Below are 17,459 nucleotides of genomic sequence, written 5' to 3' on the forward strand. Positions count from 1 at the left end.
AGTATTTGGGCCGCTGGCCCACTGACCCCAGAGAGCTGCTCCCTGTCCCATCACCTCAACACAAGGAGTCGATTTGGGGAGAAATGCCCTCTTCTGGCCACACTACATTCTCAGAAACTGTTCCCTAGTGGGTATTCCTAGAGTAAGTGAACTTTCTCATTACAAAAACACTGCAAAACCAAGTCTCCTAACCAAACTGTCAACACTTAACGATGTCTTAAACATGACCCAGAAGGCAAAGCTGAATCCCTGAAACATGAGGCTAACACAATTATACTCAAAGGCTTACAATGTGGGTAAAAATGTATGCCTCACGTCTCCTGCCACATGCTCACAAACCCCCTAGTGCAATAATGGTAGATGGGAAATGATGCAGAACTTAAGCCTGAAAGGTCTGTGCTCATGCTCTGTCCCTGCCACTCCTTGTCTCTCTCCTGAACCACATATTCAAAGTCTTTGAGCCTTGTTTTCCTAATCTGTACATGAGGACAGAACACTGTGTCCTGTCTGTGTAACAGAATCATCATGAGCCTTCAAGGAGAGAATCCACATCAAGACCACAAGAATGAAGTGAAAGGTATTATTCATATTCACAACAGCCACAAAATAAGACAGCCTATAAAATGCAGTCCCCTGCTTCATCAAGTTTACCTAGAATTAATATGCTAGCTAGAATATTCATTAAATATTTAATTAATAAGACTGCTCGTTTTAGATTTTAAAAGGCTATTTGGAGATGATTTCAATGGTCTGGTTCTCCTAAAAAGCCATCCAGGAAAGTCTGAACTCCTGCCATTTTTTTCCTTAATGAATTTCACCTTACCAAGAAGGGGAATCCAAGCATTCCATTGTCCTTTGCACTATGCTCAGAGTTTGGACTTCTTTTTTTTTTTCCCAAAGAAGGCATTATAACAATATATATTTAAAAGTCTCACTAAAGCTTATACTAGGGAAAATTGGGGAAATGTGTTTTTACTCTTTCTTCTTGTCCCCTTCCCCCTACAAATAGCTTGAGTAGGATATAATTTCCAGAGAAAAAAGGTATCACAACCTAGCTCTGTAAGCATGGGCTTTGTTAAAACATGATGGTTTACTCAGCACTTATCACAAAGTCTGGCATTTAGTGTGTGCTCAAAAAGTACCTCTTCAAGAGATGAATCGATAGATGGATAAATGGGTGCATAGGTGAATGAATAGATGGGTGGGTGGATGGATAGATGGATGGATTGATGGGTGGATCGATGGGTGGATGGGTAGACAGGTTAATAAATAGGTAGATGAATGTGTGCATGGGTGGATAGATAGATGGATGGGTGGTTGGTGAATGGATGGATTGATGGGTGTATGAATGGGTGGATAGATGAATGAGTGGATGGATGGATGGATTGATGATGGATGGTTGGTTGGATGGGTAGGTGAATGGATGGATAGATGGTTGGTTGCATGGGTAGGTGAATGGATGGATGGATGATTGGTTGGATGGGTAGGTGAATGGATGGATGAATGGTTGGTTGGATGGGTAGGTGAATGGATGGATGGATGGATGGTTGGTGGATGGATGGGTAGATGGGTGAATGGATGGGTGGTGGATGGAGGGATAGATGGTGTATGAATGGGTGGATGGATGGGTGGATGGGAAGATGCCAGGGTGTGAGTATGGTAATAAAAAAAGTGGCTATAGCTTTCACTTCTCTGAGAGTTGCTGAGGGATACAGGGAAGTTCTGGAATTATTGGGACTAATATAGAACAGTATGACAGAAAAAAATTTTCTCCCTCTTTCCTCCTTACATCACAGGACAGTCAGAAACATTAGAACCAAGCTTTCAAATGAGCACTTCAAGACCTCTCAACAAGAATAAAAATACAAGTTTCTATTTGGTACCAAAGGGTTAACATTTATTGAGTGTTTCTTCTATGCCAAACACAGTACTTTTTTTTTTTCTGTACATTAACTCATTTAATCTTCAACCTTATGAAGAAAAGACTGATTGCCATTTATCTGGAGCTAAATGAGATTACACTCCCTGTTCAAAATCAGATGGTGAAAGGTGGCTAGAGTGGACATCCAGTAGTTTAATTTTTCCAACATCCCTTTTTCCAATCTCCTCTGTAAACAGAGGCTTCCTCTCATCCTTCCAGATTCACTGGGCTCTTGTGGGGCTAGCCCTTCTCTAGACAGAACACAGGTCATGTGACCTTGACCTGGCTAAATATCTCCAGTCAAAAGGATTTAAAGTTGAGCAAATGACTCAAATCTGGCCAATCAGACAACACCCTCACTTGTCCCCTTACATAATGCCCCAGCCCAGTACATCTACCAGCAAAGAATGGTGAGGTCCAAACCACTGTTCCTGTGTTGGGACACTGACTTTATTGATGGGCTCAGTCTTCATCCAGAATGTGTAGTCTATCCCAGCTCAGCATGCTCATTCCCCTTGCAAATCGCCAGGGGGAAAAAAAAAGGCACATGCTTGTAGCAAATCGCCAGGTGCAAAAAAAGGCACATGCTTGTATTGGTTTTGGTTGTAAAAGTTTGGGAACATCATTTGGACATTGACACCTCAAATGTATGATAGAATCTGGGTAACAAGTCTAGAACTCACAGCAGTAAATGGCAAAAGAGTTAATTTAAATATATTTTTCCAACAATAATCCCACATACATGCACAAAGGTACAGAACTCCATTCTGGTTTTAAACCAAGATCCCAAAGTAAGATACTAATGAAAGAAGCCTACCCCAGAATCTAACTGAGCAGCCCCCAGTTATCACCTGTGGCAGGATCCTCCGTGACTATTGCATTATTCCGACCTGGAATTGGTACAAGTCAAAGACTCTAATACAAACATTTTTTCTACTTTCAGACAGCTGGCATTTCACAGGAAACTTCCCAAACATCTGCTGAGCAACCTACTGCTTCTCTAACTTCACCAATTCCCTTCTGAAGAGAATTTTATCTCAGCACTGCAATGAGGATAGTGAACATAAATATATATAATTACTCTACATTAATATAATTAGTCTGTCTTTCTCCCAGTCCAGAAATGGTTGTCCATATTTAGCTGTCAGTGGTTGGAATTATTTATGTCCATTTGTTCAAGGACTAAAAATAGATTCATTAAAAAAAGAACGCAGATATTACCCAGAAAAGGCTCTTTCATCTTTTAAATTCTGTTTCTCCAGTCTGGGTTCCATTGCCTGCCTTCTTAGGAATTGAGTCTTGTAGGTTGGAGAGATTAGATTCACACAAGGCATTCTATTCATTTATTCCTTTTGATGAATTACCAGCAAGCTGACAAGACAAAGTACTTTGGTTGTTCCAAAGCTGACAACAAACGCCATCCCCACTGCAGCATTCTGTTCACCCCTCCTTCTGTGCAGGCGTGAGGCCATATTCAAGACAAAGTAGGCTCATTTAGGACTATGCATTCATGATGTCTTCAATACCACCTAGCTCCTTTGACTATTTTGAAATCTCAGACACTCCAAATATTATACATATCACTCCTATCCATAGAAATCAAAATCAAAAGTAGCTATTAGAAGAAAATTGTATATAAATAGCTTCTCATTTGCAACTTCCAGGGAATAAAGCTTTTCTTATGGTTTGTGTAACTTTGTTGGTCTTTATATAATAGCTGACAAGTTGAAGCTGGTGTGCTCAGCACTGCATTATTTTTTGAATAAAGCATTTTGCTATATTAACAAATCAGTGAGGTAAGGATGAGTATGTCCATTCTATAAATGGGAACACTGAGGCTAAAGTTTAAAAATATGCAGCTAGTGGTTATAGATATCCAGTCAAGCAAACCTAGATTTGAATACCGTCTCTGCAACTTTCTAATTATGTGGTCATGGGTATCAACTCACAGCAATACTGAGGTAGATACGATATCCCCAACTTAAAGATAAGAAAACCATGGTTCAAAAATTAAGTAATTTGTACAGGGCCAACTCTGCATGCCAAATGCAGGATGGCCAAATCCATTTGTCTCCAAAAACAGTAAAATCTTAACTGACACCCTTTATTACTTCCTTGATGCAGAAAATGACTTAGTTGCGATGGAAACAAGTATAGCAATTAATTTAGGCACAGTGTGAAAGAACCTGCTTGCCAACCATGGTTTCAGTGGTGATATTTTGAGAAAGAGGCTGAGGGGATGCTTCTATAGGGGTAAGCTGGCTCTGGGCAGCTTTGAGGGCCTAGTATACCTCTATTCTTACTAGTCCTAAGTTTGTACTTCTCTATGGGGCAGTAGATCCCAACCAGCTATCAAGCAGCTACCCAAAGGCCAGTGTCATTACTCAAACGAGAAGAGTAGCTCTGTATGTATAGGGGTGTGTGTGTGTGTGTGTGTGTGTGTGTGTGTGTGTGTTTGTGTGTGTGACAGAGAGAGGGAGAGAGAGAGACAGAGGGAATGCATGCAAGTGCTATATATGACACTGAAAAGCCAATTGCCTGTTATTTGACCTTAGGCCAGTGCCTGTCATAAATCCAGGGCTTACGAAATGTAAAGGTTTATTCATATGGCATGCAGCATTTTTAAAGCATAAAATCTGGAGTTAGATTGTTCAGGGTTGAATGCCAGCTTTACCTCCTTCTAACTCTGTGGCGGCGGTGGAATTGCTGACCTTTACTGTGCCTCAACGTTCTTCAATAAAGAATGCTGCTGTACGTAGAGGATGAAAATAACTACAGTACCTTCCTCTGAGGAGATCCATGATGCTTAAATAAGATGCAAGGAACATTTAGAAGTGTGACTGAGAAGTACGTGCTTAGTAAAGTCTGTTGCTTTTTTTCCTTTTTTTTTTTTTTTTGCTCTTATTGTTATTAAGGAACAAGTACTAAGCCTATAAGAGGAGTAGCCTCATGTGAACTTGGAGGAACCCTCCATTCTGGACCCCAGATCTTTTTTTAGGCACTCCTCACCCATGCTTTAATAGTGCTGGTTCACACAGGCACCGGCAGAGGCATGTTCTCAATCCTGGCATGATGCGATGGGAGCTCTTTGCAGTGATCATCAGCCTCTCCGTCCTCTTAGGCATGGTCCCCTCTCCCCAGTCAGGTTGATGTGATCTTCAACACCAGATGGATAATGCCCCAGGTGGGAAGAAAGGATGCTCTGGGAGAGTAGCCTTCAATAAGCATTATCCCTTCCTGATTTATACAGACGGGAGAGCACTGTTGATGTGCACTCTTGCTCATAGATTACCTTCATTCTGACTGCAGTCAGCCTGACAGGGGAGAGTGTGCCGGGCGGCTTGCCACCCTATCTGTCATGTCGCCAAAGGCAGCAGCAGTGCTGCCTCTTCCTAGAGAAACTTTCTACTCCATCAACCACAAAAGTAATATTGCAGGTGCATGTTCATGGATCCCTCCAACAAACTCCATCTTCAGGTTCAGTCCTTGGATCCAAGGCTGCAGAGAAAGAGAAAATGGGACCTACAGGCACAGGCAGCACCTCCCAGCTCACTCTGATGAGAGGAAAATGGACATCAGGACTCCTCACATAAAAGAGGCTAGTGGTGAGGAGTCAGGAAATTGAGCCAGAACAGATCTAGACTAAAGTATTTGGCTATTCGCATATTATTTCTTCCAGTATGTGGCACAGGCTAAGTGCCACATCAGATCTCTGAGCCTGTGCCTGCCATTTCTCTTTCACGCCCTATTCTTAGGGACTGAATCATGCCCCCCACCCCAAAATAATTTACGTGTCAAAGTCCTAACTCTTAGTACCTAAGAATGTAACTGTATTTGGAGATGGACCTTTAAAGAGGTGATTAGGTTAAGGTGTGGTCGTCAGGGTTGGCCCTAATCCTATATTACTGGTGTCCTTATAAGAAGAGGACATTTGGACACATAAATGAGTATGTCCATTCTATAAATGGGAACCTTGAGGCTGAATAAGGTTAAAAGACACCATGGGTGCAGTGGCACAGACAACACCGCAAGAAGCCATCTGCAAGCCAAAAAGAGAGCCCTCAGGAGAAATCAAACCTGCTAGCATCTTCATCTTGGATTTCTAGCTCCCAAAAATAAGAGAAATTAAATATCTAATGTTTAAGCCACTCATCCTGTATTACTTTGTTAAGGCAGCCCTAGCAAACTAATACATCAACATGAAGACCAGGTTTTCTTAAAGTAGTTGAGACTTGGATAAACTAAAAATTTTAAGTCTACTTAAAATGTCAAAGTGAAATAAAAAAGAAAAGTTGGTGTTCAGAAGTGGCTACTGGACAACAAATGGTGGTTGCTTTAAAGGGTTGCTGCTTAAGTGCAATGATATCGAGTTGAGAACTTCCCTAATGCCAATTCTTTCCCAGGATGGTGCAAAGGGTGTGTGTTCATTTGTAAAAATAAATATGGAATAAATTCTTATTATGTGCCAGGCACTGCTCAGCTGCCAAGGTTGCAAAGATCAATAAAATATTCTCCACGGTCTAGTGAGAGAAATGTTAAATTTTATTGTTATCATTTGTTTACATGCCCACATGATATAATTAGATGATCTCATATTTCTTTTACATTGTTATTTCCTCCTTAACCCATATTCAATCATCAAACATTGCAATAGGTCTATTAAAGCATATCAAATGCCATGCCAAGCACACTAATGTACTTCAGGGTTCTGTACTTGGCCCTGTTGTATTATACAATGACCTGGTAAAGAATTTGGAATGCAACCTAATGTATTCTATAGAGCATATGAAGCTGAGAAAAATAGTTAATGTTCAAGGAGACAGAATCAGGATTCAAAAATATTTTGATCTCTGAGAAAAATAATCCAAGACTATAAAGATGACACTGATTCAGGATTACATTCTGCATTCAGAAAAGAACCGGCAGTTTAAGTTTATGGTGAGGTGGGGAACGGGAGGGCAGCCAGGTTTATCGGCATGAGGACAGACCCAGATCTTCAGTTGTCCCACATCTATTCCTCCTTCTCTTTCATAATCCATTTGCTGCACTTCACGCCCTCCTGTTTCTTTGCTTGTTCCTCTGTGATGCTCTGCAGGAGCTCCAAGACCATGACCTTGGTCGTCCCTCCCCACAGTGTTCTGTTTCTCCTGGCCACCCTGCCTCAGATGACAAAGGGCTCTGCCTGACCACACTGTATGGTCCCAATCGAAAGCATACAAACCAGGCTACCCAGTCCCCTAGAAGAGGGCATTGAGGATAGTGAAAGGCTGAAAATCAAAAGCCATGGCTGAATCAATGGAAAATGAACACTATGAAAAGACAAGACTTATTTGGGTCAATAGAACTAACTTCAAAGTTAGTCGGATCACTACTGTGAGGATGAGGACTTATATCCATTCTGGGAAGTAATCTCAATAGGTAAGAGTTATAAGAAACCAAAGATTAGATTCAATTTAAGAAAAAAAGTGCTCAAAACTTTATTTATCTTGCACGGTACTGAGTTCTCTGTTACTGGAAGCGTTCAAGTTGAGGCTGCAGGACCATCTGCAGAGTCTTTCAAAGTGGATTATTGCATTGGGTAGGAGGTGGGTCAGAATGACCTCTAATGTCCTAAATTTAAGATTGTCTTCTTGTAACCTAGCTGGAGTATATTTTACTTGGAGCTAGACTAGAGTATAAAGTGCAAGCTCCTATATAGGAGATCATTTTGCCACCTTTTTAGAGAGTGAGTGAAATTTATACTTAGCTCAAATGTCAGTTTTAGATGTCCACAGCTGCTGGGTAGGAAATTCAGATCCTACCGAAGAAAAAGAAGGGAACCCAGCTGTCTTTGACTCATCACCCTCTTGCGCTGGCAAGGTCACTGTTACCTTGCAATTAGCACTTACCTTCAAAGAAGAGCAAGCTCATCATCTGTGCTATGCTGGATAAAACTCTCCGTAGGCAGAAAAAGGGCCAAGATTTAAATGGTTAGAATTTGTGTGAATTAAGATAACCTTTTATCTTAATGGGTGAGTCTAACTGAGCGTCTCTCACACTCTTGCCCCTTCTGGCTGTTTGGAGCCAAGTCCTTGAGATCAGGGTCCCCTTAGACTCAGTGTGCTGGTCTCCTAAGCATCAAATGAATGCACGCTAGGAGGATGTGCAATCGCTCTCCTTGTTAAACTGCAAGTTTTAGCAGAAGGATTTTAGAGACCTTTCCACTCTTGGCCCATATCTCTACAAATAGGGTGGTGGCCACCTCTCTTTCTGATGCCTGCAGGGCTGGATGCATGGGAAATGAGTGCGTGGGGAGAGCTCTGGGTGCAGACTTAGAAGCCCTGGGCACTGGCCCTGTCTGTCCCTTCCCATACCCAGCCATTCCATGTGGGCCATGCCTTTGGTCCCAATCAGCTCCTGTCTTAGTGTCTCTCTGGGGCTGCTTATAGCTCCGGTGGGACACTCGTCTCCTAGCTTTTCCTCACCCTTCCTTTCACAGTCCTATAGAACACCTTTAGGCTTTGGTTTCTTTATCTATAAAATGTGGGAAAAGTAATAAATTCCCTGCCTCAAGGTTATTGGTTAGCCAACATGGGCTATGACTGTCAGGAGACCATGGTCATTAATATTGATTGACAAATATAAAAAGATTCATTATTTTAATTTTTTTCCTAAACAATGGCAACTAAAATTGAGTTATTATATAATACCAGGCTCTAGCCCAGAGATATTAGAGAATGCATAACTTAACTCTTTTATAGGGATCATTATTATCCCTCATTACAGATGATGAAACTGCTGTACAGAGAGGTTAAGTACATATCCCAAGGTCACACAGCTAACAAGTGGCAGGGCTGAGTTATGATCCCACAACTCTCTGCTGTCTAAGGTGAGTTCAGGCCAAGATTTTAAAAAATGAAAATTGGTTGAAATAGGGTTGATCCCCCTCTTATTCTTCTGACTCACTGTTGCCTCTATGTAGCCAAAAAAAAAACAAAAAACAAAAAACCCTGCTGCTGTTTTTGGTTGAAACAACTCCTCCCCCAAGTCTCTGTGATCTTGGCAAGGGTGCCAGACTGAGAGCTACAAAGCGTCCTGCCGTCTCATGCTGTTTCTCATCTGTGACAGTTTCGGAAATCAGCGGGACCCACACCTGTCTCTTTTCTTTCAAAGCAGTTAGTAGTAAAGTGGCAAATGCCCCCATTCCCACTTCCTATGCTGGCTGGGGCTTGTTTTCTCATCCATGTGTTTTAAGATTTCAGAACTCCAAGGCCTTTTCAGTGCCTTCAGAGTGCATTCCACAGGCGGAGGGTTGGCAGGGGAGTGCCAGGGAGATGGAAAAATCATAGGCTTTATCCTTGCCACAGCTTAGCCTTAAGATCTATGCCCCTGAAAAGGTAAGGCAACATCTGTGTGCTCCAGCAGGAGCCAACCTCCTGCCCTCATGTTTCCTTCTGTCTCGGGACCCCTGTGCTCAAGACAACCTCAGCAGGTCTCGGGAGGGGCATAGGGAACCAAGGACTAGTTTTTACATTTATTACATTTCCCCCAAGTTCTTGCCTCCTCATGCCTTCCAAAGCCCTCCAGCCCTGATCAGACGCACTTGGGTTGGGTGAACTCTGAACAGTGAAGGGTGCTATGTGCACTCCCTGTCCCCTCACCCGCACTCATTTGAAGAGTGGAGTGTATACCCATTGGATAGTGGTCATCCTGCACACATGAACAGGGGGTGGATGGTACTTGCATTCCCAATGTCTGGGTGGGCATTACAGGAAGCTCCCCAGATGCTGGGACCAGGGAGGTGTGGCTCAGGAATCCCAGTGACATCAGCCAAAACGTCCTTCTTGGCAATCACGGGTGGGTGTATCTGTGTGTGAATTGCCAATCATCAGGCAGATGTTGCAGACCTAAAGCAAGGCTCCTCATTCATGTGAAAGATGGGGGAGGGCAATTTTGGGAGGCCAAGGTGGGCACATCATGAGGTCAGGAGTTTGAGACCAGCCTGGCCAACATACTGAAACCCTATCTCTACTAAAAATACAAAATATTAGCTGGGCGTGGTGGTGGGCACCTGTAATCCTAGCTACTTGGGAGGCTGAGGCAGGAGAATTACTTGAACCCGGGAGGCGGAGGTTACAGTGAGCCGAGATCACACCACTGCACTACAGCCTGAGCGACAGTGCGAGACTCCATCTCAAAAAAAAAAAAAAAAAAAAAAGATGGGGGAGGGCAGACTCTCTATTTCCTCACCTCCTCAGCAACCAAGCAGAAAATGTCTAGAACTAGTGTCATCCTCAAGTCAACTCCTTAATCTTGAATGCTGGATAAAAGGTGTTGAATTTTATGGCATTTTTGAACCACACTATTTGACCCCCTTAAATAAAAATATTTTCACCTCTGAGAATGCCTCACGTCACCTCCTCCTCCCACTGCATGACTGAGCTATTCCAGTTCTTCTCAAGCTCACTCCTAACATTCACCCCACCTACCCCACAACCTGTAGCCTCCACTCATCTCCCTAAAACTCTGCTCTCTTCCTCAAACACCTTCAGTCATTTCCTGTTGCTTTTAGTTAAAGCAATCCAAAGCGTCAAACTCTTTTCCTATGAGTCAAAGCCTTTCCCCATCTGGCCCCTCCAGTCCTTCCAAATTGATTGCCCATGACTTCCCTATAGGGATGCTTTCATTTAATTCCTGCATGCATGTGTCAGGAGGAGGGCTGGATGTCTGAAAAGGGCTTTACTGAGGACTTGGCTTGGAAGGAATTTGGAAAGAGGGGCAGGATCCACCTTGTGTAGAAGTGGCAGGACATCCTCCAGGCCTGTCCCAATCAGGAATGACTACCTGCTACAGGAGAGGGTCCTCTTGCTTGTTTGGGCAGGGCAGTGAGTCATTCAGAGCTGCATGTATATGACTGCCTCTCTCTGTAGGAGCTCAGTAAGTGCTCTCGCATTAATATGTATGTCAATACCACCAGGATGGGAGAAGGAGAAAGGGTGAAGTACAGGGAAGCACATCAAACACTCTGAGAAGTGGTTTGTGCAGTTTAAAAGCAACGAAACCTGTAGATTTCATAATACAAAGAGCTGAATGTAAAACCACACAGAACATCTTACCTGGTAGAGATCAGCAGGGAAGGAATCAGGAAGCTTATGGGGGCTTGGACTATAAAAGGCTGAGAAATACTGCAAGTTTGCTGGGAAAAACTTGACAATAGGATTAACTATTTTGGAGAGTTTGAGTTCAAATCTCTGCTTGTTACTTAATCCCCAAGCATTTTTTAGCTCTGACCTTGGAAAAGTTACTTAGACTTTCACCATTTGGGATTCTTACTCATGGGAGCATGTTTGGTTTTAATCTGTGTGATGAGAAAAACAACAGCCACCACTTCTTAGGGCTGCTGAGGATAAAATTAGATAATGCTTATAAAGCACTTGGCTACAGCTTTGGCCCACAGTAAGGGTTCAATGTATCAGTAAATCTTTGGTGGTGGTATCATGTTATTAATATTGATTGAATCAACTTTCAAACAGCAGTGACACCTTATGGCTGGGAGCTGCCTCTCAATGCATTTGCCTCTCTTTCCGCTGTAGTTGCCGCTGCCACCTCTCCCACCCTCTGCAGTCTCTCTGCACTTGTCAATTGCCTGTAAGCACTTTCATCTAGAAGTAGATGAGGAATAACTTCCAGGAAAGGAGAAAGGCAACCTGCCCTGTATCTTCGAGTATCCTAGCCTGGCCTCTTCCAGCAACTGCGTCACATATACCCTTTCTCTTAAATCTAAGATGACTTTTTCATGTTTTTCAAAGGAAACATCCTATACCCTGTTGTTGCCTTGATCCAAAGAATCTTCTATCAGCACAATGGGACTGCATCCCTGGGAATACAGCTTTATGAATTAAGAATAGAAAAGGATGGAAGAATGTATTTAAAAAGACAAAACCCCCTTGAAGTCACAGCATTTCTGACACCACTCTATATAGGTCTTCTTCAGGCCCCTCCAGTCCCAAAGAACAGCATCCTTTCTGGCCCCTCCGAGTGCTTAGAGCCCTCAAGAAGGTAACACTGTTTGTATTCCACAGAAAGGGCTGTGAGTCGCCTCCAAATCCCAGGACCTGGCTCCAGGGATCAATATCCAGTCCTGTTGGCAAATGACCTTTCCATCCCCCTCATCGAATGCATCACTCAGCATGCCACGCAGAGCTGGGGGGCGGAGGGAGCCTGCTTATTCCCTCGCTGGACGCTGACTAATCACCACCGTTAGGCCCACAGTCGCATGTGACACGGAAACGCAAGAGGCCCCGGCTCCTATTTAATGAAGGCAGGCTCCTGGCACTGCACAGCTGCAGCGTTCAAGGAATGCCGAGGGCCTCGCCCACGTGGCCAGCCCTCACCCTCCACACGCAGTAACCTTTCCCAGAATTAATTAGAAAGGGTCCTGGGAGCCTAATGGATAGGAATGGCCTCATGTGTATGGAGTGAAGAAAAAGCAAATAAACACGCTGCCCTCATGTACGGAGCACTGGACGATGCATAAACCCTTTGACAGATGCATTCTCAGTCTTTGGACAGTTCTGCCGGCTAGGCGCATCATGACCACCACCTTACAGATAGGGCAGCAGAGAGGCAGAGCGGGACGCAAACGGTGCGGTAGGGTAGGGAATTTAAGTGCTGGTGTTGTCTCCACAGAAATCCACTGCTCAACTCTCCCAATAGGCTAGTTGGAGGGACTGTAATCCCAAACACTGTTCCCACACCGGCTTCCTGAAGCTCAGAGTAACACTGTTAGTGAGTGGTCTAGGTTAACTATTACCCTGTTCCTTTTGGATTTTGCCCAAGGCTAGCTCTGCAGTTACGTTCTTCCAGGGAACCACAGGGGTAGACGCTGGCTAGTTTCCAAACGTTATCGGAGGGTGCCTTTAACGGCCAAAGTTAACACTGGAAACCTTAGCTTCTCGCTGAAGCAAGAAGCCTCAGTATAACCAAGTTATATTTCTGTCATGGGCAAAATTTAATGTTGAAGATACCCGAGCCGCCCCCTCTATTTTTGGCATCAACCTGCTACTGTAATTTAATTATCAAGGGAGAAAATTAGGGGACGAGATTAAGAGAGAAAATAGTCTCCCACGTGCAGTTCCACACTGAAAAGATTTCCTGCAAAACACTTGCAGACACCCAGCAAGTCTCAGAGGCGACACTTTCCACATTTTTTCAGCCATCCCTGTCGACTTACCCAGCACAAACACACTTGGACCCCTGGGCGGCCAGGTCAGCTCAAGCAAACCACACATGGATTCCCTTCCATCTTCCACCTCGTCAACTCTCCTCTTGTTGGAGAATCTTTATTACCAGGGTGGATGCAAGAGGCAGAGACAGCCCAGCTGGGATTGTGGGTCCAGGTGCAGTTTTCTGTTCTGGCTGCTCAAAAAAATCCTATTTTGACTTGAAACTGGCCTAAATTTCCTCTGGAATTGATCGTGAGAGTGCACATATGAAACCCCACCAAGCCATTCTTAAGGAGCCATTCTTCTCATTACCTCCGCCTTTGAGGATGCCAGGCTGACCAAGAGCTCCACTCATCAGCACCTCTGCTCCTCAGCTCTGAAATTAACCAGCCTTCCCTTTCTGCCTTCTTCATGAACCACCTGCTGTTCTCCAAAGTGTTAGGTGGCAGCTGCGCACACCCAGGGAAATAGATTTCTAGCCTCACTGTGATATTGCTTTAGGAGGGCCTGTGCCACAGTCTGCAGCCTTGGTGTGTGCGGGATTAGACAACATGCATCCCGACAAACAGAATCAGCCCTTTCCCATGCAGAGCCTTCCTCCTCATGCATTTTTAGTCCATCCATTGATGCTCCCAATTGTGAGTGCTTGCATGCGGTTACTTTTATGTGCATGATGAAAAGTACAGGAAAAAAAGGGGGACAGAAACATAATGAGATAAAGCCAGACAAATCGTTCATAGCAGATACATCTCAAATAATTGCAAGCCAGAAACACTTTCAACAAAAGGAGTATATCCAAGAGGGAATTCATCTGTTGACACCTTTATTCATTTGTGCATACATTCACTTAAAATAAATACTTATTGGTGATCTTCCAGATGCCAGGCACTATGCTGAATCGAGGGGGGCACAGCAGACAATAACTGTTCTCACTAGGCTTACCATCTTGTGGGAGATGCTGACATATGGCCAGATACTTAGTGTCCTGTGTGTTGAATGCTATGATCTTTGCTATCCTACGGAGAGGATCAGCAAAGACTTCCACAAGGGAGCCAGGTCTAAGATGAAGTCAGAAAGAGCAGTGGGAGTAAGCCAGGCGAGGAGGGTGTGTGCATGTGCTTGCATGTGTGCACATGTGGGTGTGGACGGGTGTGCGTGGGTGTAGACGGGTGTGCATTGGTGCACATCCACGTGCATCCTTCTGCTGAAGGTGGGAGCTAGAGAAAGGGGTAAAAGATAGTCAATGTAGAGATTCGAGGCAAAGGATATCTGTAGGAATACAATAAGAAAGGAGATAAGCAATGGCCAGATCATGCAATGCTTTGTAAGCCATGACTTTTAAGCATGGGGAACAGAGAACAGGGGAGTAGATAAGCTCACTAAGGAGAGAGGCTAAATTGTGAAGAAGGAAGGGGAAATCGGCTAGCCCAGTTTAAAGGACTGAGTCACACTAGTCTTTAAAAGCTCATCAAGGGAAGAATGCAAAAAAGAGGCCGAGGGCGAGCAGCCAGAGGTTAAGAAGAAGCCATATTTATTGAATGTTTACTCTCAGCCAAACACCTTGTATGTGTTACTTCCTTCAATCCACACCCAATTCTAGGAAGTAGGCACTATGGTGATTCATACTTTATAAATGAGGAAACTGAGGCACAGAGCAGTGAAGTAGCTTGCCCAGGTCACAGAGCTAGTGATTAGCAGAGCCAGGCTTTGAATCCCGGTAGAATGACAGGAGCCTGTGCTCTTGGAAGTCCGTTCCATACTGGGGAGCATATGGAACGAGACTCTACAGTTCAAAAGAACTGTAGTGAACAGTCACAGATTCATGAAACCCTGGTGAAAGACAGGCCCCAGAAACCAGTCTCTCATTTCCAAATGAGGACACTAAAGACCAGCCCTGAATCTCAGAAGATGATCTGGAACCTCTCCTCTCTCAAGCGCTTTCCCATCTTTGGTTATAAGCAAAAGAATAAACACGTTTTTCAGAATCCACAAAAGTCATCTTTGAGGAAAAAGTTGGCTACTGTCCTAGAGCTGGTTCAAATCCCCAGTCGAAGAAGCCCAGGAAGCCAGCCAAGAGACCCAATCCCTGCCCCTCACACATAACCCCGGCTCTGCTCCAAAGCTGGGGTTCCCTAAGCAATTCCTCCACCAAGCTTGGGGTGCATTCTTTCACACCTGCTGGCAGGATGGATTCTAATTCATGTCACATCATTATTTCACGTCTGCATTTTGTACCCTCCTGAGATGGGAGGCCCTTCAAGCCAGGGAAACATGTTCTCAGGACCTCCTCTAGGGTCCTCACATAGTTCTATTGCAGTAGGTGCTTCATACAAGTTTGCTGAGTAAACAAGAGACCCACCCACCCCGGAGGTACAGTCACAGATGTTTTCCTCTCATTCCTTCCAAAGCACAAGGTATCTGGCTTCTGGACAGAGCTCTGAAAAGGAGTGGCAGCTGCTCAGTGATGTAGCACCATCATTGGAGAGGGAGAAACGAAGATTCAGTCTCTCTAAAATAGACGATAAAGGGTCAGGGTTTCACTCTCGGCCAAGGTGGGTCACCGCCTCCCCGCTGGAAAGCTCTGCCCTGTGAGCTGGTCTCTGCCATCTTCTTCCCTCTCCCAGTCAGGAGCATCACCTGTCATCAGGCTTCACATCTACTGAACAGTGTGCATCCAGTGATATCTGCATCTTCTAGCATGTTAGAGACATTTACTCTGGGCTTCTCTAAATTAGCTGAGAGATATGCGCAACACTGCCTACTGGAGACAGCTTCATAATGGTTAGACAGCCTGCCAAGGGAAGGCTTCTTCTCAAAGTAACTTGCAAATTAGGGCACTGTAATGGCTCAATAGTCACCTGCTTCTGATGGCTGCCTGTAGCCAAGCAAGAGGTGAGCCAAGTCCTTGACAGTCAGTAGGAGTTACTGCTTAGCACGTGAAGCTACAAGATGCTCACCGGCAAGGGGCTTGTGGAAAGGAAAGACAGCCCTGTTCTCCGCCCTCATGAGCTGTTACTGAAAGCTGAGGTTTCTGCCTTTGTCTCGCTCTGGAGACACCAGCCCGAGATTTGACCTGGGGAAGTGTGTGAGAACCTGTACACCCTTTAGTTCTTGACTTGCTGTGTGTTTTCAAGTGACTTATCTAGATTCTCCGGGAAAGCTGAGGAGGAGAACATCATACCTACTTTGTACTTGGTCAATGCCTTTGAAAATTTTCCCGCATTTTAAATGTTAAAGTTCTTTGGAAGGAGGCAGTGTGTTTACGGAGACAAACAAGAAGGAGTAGCTCATATTTGACAGTGTGAAAATGACTAATGATCAAATTTGCTGAGTAGCCAGTCCGCTAAAGAACATCGTATCCTGACGCCCTTTCTGCCCGACACACAGACCTCTGCCCTCTCCATTCTTACAGTCTGCTCTTGCAGGAATGAGCCACGGCCTCCCTCCCCTTGTCGTCTGCTGATAGACTTCAATGCCAGGAGCTTTTCATCTAACATCAGAAAGCATCATATAAAAAGGAAGCTGGGAGAACACAACACAACTCCAGGCGTTTACCAGATAACTCTTTGCCCACATTCCTCCCTGCATAGCCCCTGGCATGTGGAGTTCTGTAGAGTACAGGATTAGGGGTGCCCATACTGTGGTTCACTTTTCCCTCCCCCTTGCATTCTTTCCTCTGCCTATGTTGTGGGCTGTAGCATTTTAATGCCACAAAAGGAAATTTACAGATTTTTAAAAAAATCTACTTACAGCAGTCTCCTCTTGGAGATGTAAATATTCATAAACATATCAACTCTTCCAGACCCATCACAAATAGAACTGCCAATGACACCCCTGCTGCCTTAGGCGTTGTTCTAATAAGTTAGGAGCAGGGGAGTGGAAGGGGATATTTTTAACTTTACAATTTTTTTTTTTTCAAAAGCCATTTTATAGTGCCCTGCTGGGAATGGAGCTGGAAAGAAGCTGTTTTCTAGAAACGGAGAATGCTTCAAACAGAGTTGTAGGTCAGATCTGAAACGGTGATTGCGACAAGGTGATCATATCTTGCATTTCCATCACACAGACCTCATGGAGGAAGCTCAGGAGAACAAAATCTGAACACAGCTTCACGTGGCCCAGTGTGGAAATGTGTGTCACCTTCTCCACAGATGGGGCTGCCTCAGCCTGAGCAGCACACGCCACTTTTAGGGGAAACCCCAGAGGGTTGGCAGGACAAGAGCCATGAGTGTTCCTCTGAGTTCATTCAGACAGTCACTGGGGGCATTTCTTCACCATGATGCAGCTATTCATACTACGGCTTCTCAACTGGTGTAGCCGCAATTGCATTATCTGGG

At 44.4% G+C, this 17,459-nt stretch overlaps 1 protein-coding gene across 1 annotated transcript in view; it reads right to left on the minus strand.

Annotated features, from left to right (window-relative positions):
• The window catches only part of OPCML (opioid binding protein/cell adhesion molecule like), a 1,125,121-nt gene that overhangs the window by 616,817 nt on the left and 490,845 nt on the right, over window positions 1-17,459 (minus strand).

Source organism: Pongo abelii, chromosome 9 (assembly GCF_028885655.2).
Source record: "Pongo abelii isolate AG06213 chromosome 9, NHGRI_mPonAbe1-v2.0_pri, whole genome shotgun sequence".
Taxonomy (NCBI): Eukaryota; Metazoa; Chordata; class Mammalia; order Primates; family Hominidae; genus Pongo; species Pongo abelii.